The sequence below is a fragment of the Rhincodon typus genome, chromosome 10 (assembly GCF_021869965.1).
Source record: "Rhincodon typus isolate 14 chromosome 10, sRhiTyp1.1, whole genome shotgun sequence".
Lineage (NCBI taxonomy): Eukaryota > Metazoa > Chordata > Chondrichthyes > Orectolobiformes > Rhincodontidae > Rhincodon > Rhincodon typus.
This window is the reverse complement of record NC_063341.1, coordinates 53,057,163-53,063,162: the sequence shown is the minus strand read 5'-3', so window position 1 is coordinate 53,063,162 and position 6,000 is coordinate 53,057,163. Positions and strand designations below refer to the sequence as shown.

The 6,000-nt window shown below is 38.5% G+C and overlaps 1 protein-coding gene across 1 annotated transcript in view; it reads left to right on the top strand.

Annotated features, from left to right (window-relative positions):
* eif2b3 (eukaryotic translation initiation factor 2B, subunit 3 gamma) overlaps nucleotides 1–6,000 on the top strand; it is a 126,667-nt gene that overhangs the window by 23,967 nt on the left and 96,700 nt on the right. The window lies entirely within an intron of this gene.

Here is a 6,000-nt window from a genome sequence, read left to right as displayed (position 1 = left end):
GGCAGACTCACAGGGCCGGTGTCTCACGGGCAGACTCACAGGGCCGGCGTTGTAGAGTCAGTGTCACACAGACTCACACGGGCAGATCTGCAGGGCCAGTGTCACACGGGCAGATTCACAGACTCAGTTTCTTGGCTATTTTTTCCACCACCCTGTTCAAACTCACCTTTTTTGTGAAACCATCTGCTTTCTTCCTTGAACTCTTTCTCACTCAATTCCAGATCACTCAGTGCTTCTTCCAGCTTCCCATGCTAGCTGACATTAATCGTTCCTTTCTTTTTTCAGTCATCCGTTCCTCAAAATTATCAGTCTCTCAAGTCATTAATGCTCTTCACCTGCTATTCCATGTGCAATATCCCTTTCCTGACATGTTGCCTCCAAGCTATATTCTTATCTTTTTCGATTCAAATCTCTTTACTCTTCTCACCGCACATGAATTATATGCTCTTTGAGTGTCTATAGTGCAATATCCATCCTAGATTACTCCATGGTAATGTTCTCAAAAGCATCTCTATTGTCCAGGTGCACAATTGGTTCCACTATTTTCTATCTGGATGTAACTTTTGTATCTTTAGCAAATGGTTTCTTTTCCAACCCATCAGACTGTAACCTCTGGAATTTCCCAAAACATCTATCTAACTGTCTTTCTGCTATATCATTCACAACCATAGAGCCAGATTCAGTATTTTATACTGATGGCATGGAGCTCTGCTTCGGGGAAGCAATGGCCTCGTGGTATCATCACCAGACAATTATTTCAGAGACCTGCAATTAAGAGTCTTAATGATGATCATGAAACCATTGTCAGTTGTTCGAAAAACACATCTGGTTGATTAACGTCCTTTAGGGAAAGAAACTATCTTCCTTATCTGGTCTGGCCTGCATGTGACTCCAGACCCACAGCAAATGTGGGTCTTTCAACTGCCCTTTGGGCAATTACAGATGGGTAATAAATGCATCCCCTGAATGAATTTTAAAAATCAACAGCACTTTTGACTATCTGTGTCTTGTCAGACTATTTGTCAGACATCAAGTTTTGGTTATGTCTTAACTTTGAGAAATAAGGCTATTGCCTTCATCACTGACTACAAACTTCTGTATTGTCATTGATTACCTCTCCTCCAAATCGTGATCTCACAGCATAACAGGGTGTTGTAAGCTCGGTGTGCTGTTTAGTACCCTGGTGGGTTTCAGGTCTCATCTTGCCTCCTCTGCCCCTATGTTAGACCTTAATACCTACTGACTAATTTTTTTTAACTTTTCTCTTTGATGGTCAGTGGTCATTGACATGTTGCCCATCTTAGTTGCCCTTGATTTGAGTGGCTTACTGGGCAGTTTTCTGATACAGTTACTGAGTTAAGTGCATACATTACTGTGGGTCTGAGGTCACACGTAGGCTTCATTAGGTAAGGACAACAGACTTCCTTTCACACCTGTCTTTTTCCACAATAACCTCTCCCAAATATGTCTGAAACATTCAGTTTCTCTTTTAGATTTTCACCCTACTATTTGGAAAATAATCTGGATCCTACTTTCTATAATTTGTTCCCAAATCGCTTTGCCTCTTCAGCTGTCCCTTCCTGTTTCATTTTACACATCCAGGTCAATATTTCTACCTCCAGACTGTTATAAAACCTGGCAAACTTAAGCGTGAGCCTACCTCCTACCATGTAATAATACCTCAAAAAAATCACCACATGTCGTTATTTAAAAATGCAATTTCATTTCTTTGGTTGAAGTAAATAGGTAGCCTATATGATGATAATACAAGTTCCATGGCTGAAGACCACTTTTAGATTAGATTGTGAACAATCCAAAGGAAATCTTATGATAACCTAAGGTTGAAATTACAGCCATGTTTAATTAATTTGTGTAAAATTCCGGAACTAAACACTGGGTACAATTGCATTTGAGGCTTTGAATTATTGTTCAAAGCATTCCAGATTCAAATTGAACACTAATTTGTTAAAGATGAGTTTTAACTTTATTTTTTAGCTATTCAAAGGATAATAGGAATGAGTAACTTAACCACTAAAACATTTTAGAAATTATAAATATATATGTAACTTAATACTAATTGTCATCTTGTAAAATCATTACGTTGTACCTTAAAACATCTATAATTACGAGCAGCATGCTATTGTAAAGGCAGGATGAATTGAAAAAAGCAAATCAGAAAATACTGGGAATACTCAGCAGTTCAGGCAACATCTGTGAAGAGAGAAACAAATAACTTTACAGAGTCAATACAGTGTGGAGCTGGAGGAACAAAGCAGGTCAGGCAGCATCAGAGGAGCAGGAAAGTCGACGTTTCGGATTTACACCCTTCATCAGGACTAGGGAGGGAGAAGGGAGCTCAGAAATAAATGGGGGTGTGGGGCTGGGCGAAGGTAGGTGGGAAGGTGATGGGTGGATGCACATAGAGGGTTGTGGAGATTGGTCAGTGGGAAGGGTGTGGTGGATAGGTGGGAGAGAAGATGGACAGGTTGTGTCAGGTCAGGGAGGTGGGAATGAGAGGGAGGGTTGTACGTCGATGAGGCCGGGGTGGGGAGATTTTGAAACTGGTGAATTCTATGTTGAGGCCTTTGGGCTTTCATCAGAATTGGAAAATGGAATACATTCTTTGATTCATTATTTTTAATTTCATTTTAATATGCACTATCCTCTTAGTATAATTTCTTACTTGTGTAAAAATTGTAAGATGGTGGATAGAAAGATGTGTTCTAATTTTTTTTTCGTTCATAGAAAATATCACTGAAGGGAGAATGAATGCACATAAGTAGTCAGTTTGAACTTTCAAATGACCCATCCTTCTGTATCTGCATCCAGGCTGGAAGTGATGCTTATCAGCATTAATTCAGTGGATTCGCTAACCTGAAATGACACATCTATAGCTTAGTGGAAACAAAATGAAAGGAACGTAATTTCTTCTAAAGTTTTTTTTAAAATGTACTGTGGACTAAATTAGGTGTTTTTAATTTGATTAAGGACTATGTTTATTTTCCGTGTGACTGATACACCAGTTGACCAGAGAATGTGTGACATTTTTGATGTTTATGGAGTGTCTACACTCTGATTTATTTCCTTCATTATATCATTAAGAATTACGGATCTGTTTGGTTTTGGCTGGCAGATCCTACTGCTTCATTTAACTTAGTGCAAACTTAAGTTGTCTTTCAGCCAGATAAATTGCATAATACTTCACTCTGCTAATAAATTATGCTTTTGAAAACAATCTATATTATATGAAATTTCAAAGTGATGCACTTTAATATGGTTTGGATAATGATGTGAATTCCTTATCAGTTCCCAAAAAAATTAAACTAAATCCTTTAAAGAGGGACGTCTGCACTGACACCATTGTTTTGTTTGTACTCTCTTCTTACTTTTGCTAAAGGTGAATTGCTCGTTCAATAAACCTTACTTTTTCCTGTTATCACAGCAGAGAACTCTGGCTGGCAACTTGATCTGGTTATTGCAGTGTCAAATTGACAGCTTTCATAAAGAAAACTTCACACGGATTTTACAGTGTAACCCTTCTATCTCTGACAAAGATCAGGATTTGCAGCATCAGAAGCTTAAATCTCCATTTTATCTCTATGGTACTCGTGTTGGTGCCCCAATATATTGTACTGCTGTTGGGCTAATTTTTTAAAATGTTTATTTTTAAAAATGTCAGTAACTGTCATATTCATCACTTAATAGAGTCATAAAGCACGGAAACAGACCATCCTTTCCAACTTGTCCATGCTGACCAAGTTTCTCAAACTAAATAAGTCCCACCTGCCTGTGTTTGGCCCATATTCCTCCTCCTCTTCCTATGTACCTGTCCAAATGTCTTTTAAATGTTGTACTTTACTTGTATCTACCAATTCCACTGGCAATTCATTCACATAACATATGAACCACCCTCTGTGTGAAAAAGTTGCCTCCAGGTCCCTTTTAAATCTTTCTCCTCTCACCTTAAAAATATGCCTCCTAATTTTGAAACCCTCCTCCCTTTGCTAATCGCCTTATCTATGCCCCTCATGATTTTATAAACCTCTGTAAGGTCACCCTTCAACCTCCTATACTTCAGTGAAAAGTTCCAGTTTGTCCAGCCTCTCCTTATAACTCAAATCGTCCAGTCCTGGTAACATCCTTCTAAATCTTTTTCTGCACCCTCTCCAATTTTGTAATATCCTTCCTATAGCAGGACAACCAGAAAAATACGCAGTACTCCAAAAGTGGCCTCACCAATGTCCTGTACACCGTCAACGTGACATCCCAACTCCTATACTCGATGGTCTGAGCAATGAAGGCCAACTGCCTTCTTAATCACCCTATCCACCTGTGATACAACTTTCAAAGAACTATGTACCTGAACCCCAGATCCCTCTGTTTGACAACACTACTCTGGGCCTGACGATTAACTGTATAAGTCCTGTGCTTGTTGATTTTACCAAAATGCAATACCTCGCATTTATCCTAATTAAACTCCATCAGCCCCTCCTCAGCCTATTGGCCCACCTGATCAAGATTCCTTTGTAATCTTCGATAAACCTTCGCTGTTGACTATGCCACCAAGTTTTTAAAATTAATTTTTGTGACATAAGGTGTAGAAACAAACGATGTTAAACTTGATGTATTAAGTATTGAAACTGTACAGTATCGTTTAACATGAGAAATGAAGCACCTAAGCACTTGGCATGAATTGGCGAGGAGCAAATTGGTGCCTAGTATGGGTTGTCATATTGATGCAACATGTCGCAATATGCAATCTGAAGTGAAAGTTTATATGAGCTGTTGATAGTTGCCAGTTGTTCCAATAAGATTTCTGACCATCTTGATCTGTTAGTAACCACTTCACTGAATTGTGCAATGGCAAAACACAGTTTAATTGCTGCTTGTTTTCCTGTTACTGATAAGCTCGTGCTAGTAGTGCAGGCACCACCAAGACAGGAGCAAAAAGGAGTACAACCTGCATAAATGGTAGCTAGTGCTGATAAATCATAGAAACTTAGTTGTTTTAGCTGATGTTAGTTTGATGTCATTGCTCGATAGATGTGCTAGATATTAGATATTGGGGCTGATTTTTGTACATGACCAAAGAATAAGAATTTGTTACTACTTTTGAGTATGCTGGAGAGATCCCTTTTTTAATTCTTTGAAACATGTTGTGAATCTGAGCTTCTGTTTTTAGGTCAGCGTGTATTAATTATCCACAAAATAATAGAATTCACTGGTTTGAAATGTTAACTCTGCTTTCTTCTCACAGATGCTGCTAGACCTGCTGAGTTTCACCAGCAATTTCTGATTTAATTATGCACAAGATGATTTGTTGATTAAGTTATTAAGATACATTTTGGTGCACAATACCCAATTAAACCCTATCATCATATTTTATAAAACAGCCAACAGTTTGCATTAATGTAGCCTGTCCCTGAGTCAGTCGATTGTACCGAGACCTGAGCATATAAACCAGGATGACGCTACAATACATATTGAGGGAGAATTTTGTTATCATTATTCGTTGGCTGAAACTTTGTGTCCAGATGAGTAAAAAAGGTCTGATGGAACATAAGCATCTGAGCAGCATGGACGTCTCCTAATCATTTATGTATCTGTCAATGTAACAAAGAGCAGAATGCCAATTTATTCATCTCATTTGCTCTTTTCAGGATTTGGCTGTGTGCAAAATGATTGTTTTGACACTAAGACAAAACTGTTTCACAGTCCATTTAAGTTCTGTGTCCCATTCTGTTTGAAGGGCACTATATGACTACATTTAGAGTCATAGAGTTTACAACCTGGAAGAGGCCAGTCTATGCCATTCATCAAGAAACTATCCACTCTAGTTCATTTTCCAGCACTTGGCCCACAGACTTGCATGCTATGGCAATTCAAGTGTTTATCTAAATAATTCTGAAATGTTATGATAGTTTCCACCCTTACCATCCTTCAAGGCACTGAGTTCCAGATTCTCATCACCCTCTGAGTGAAAGAAGTCCTACTAAATCT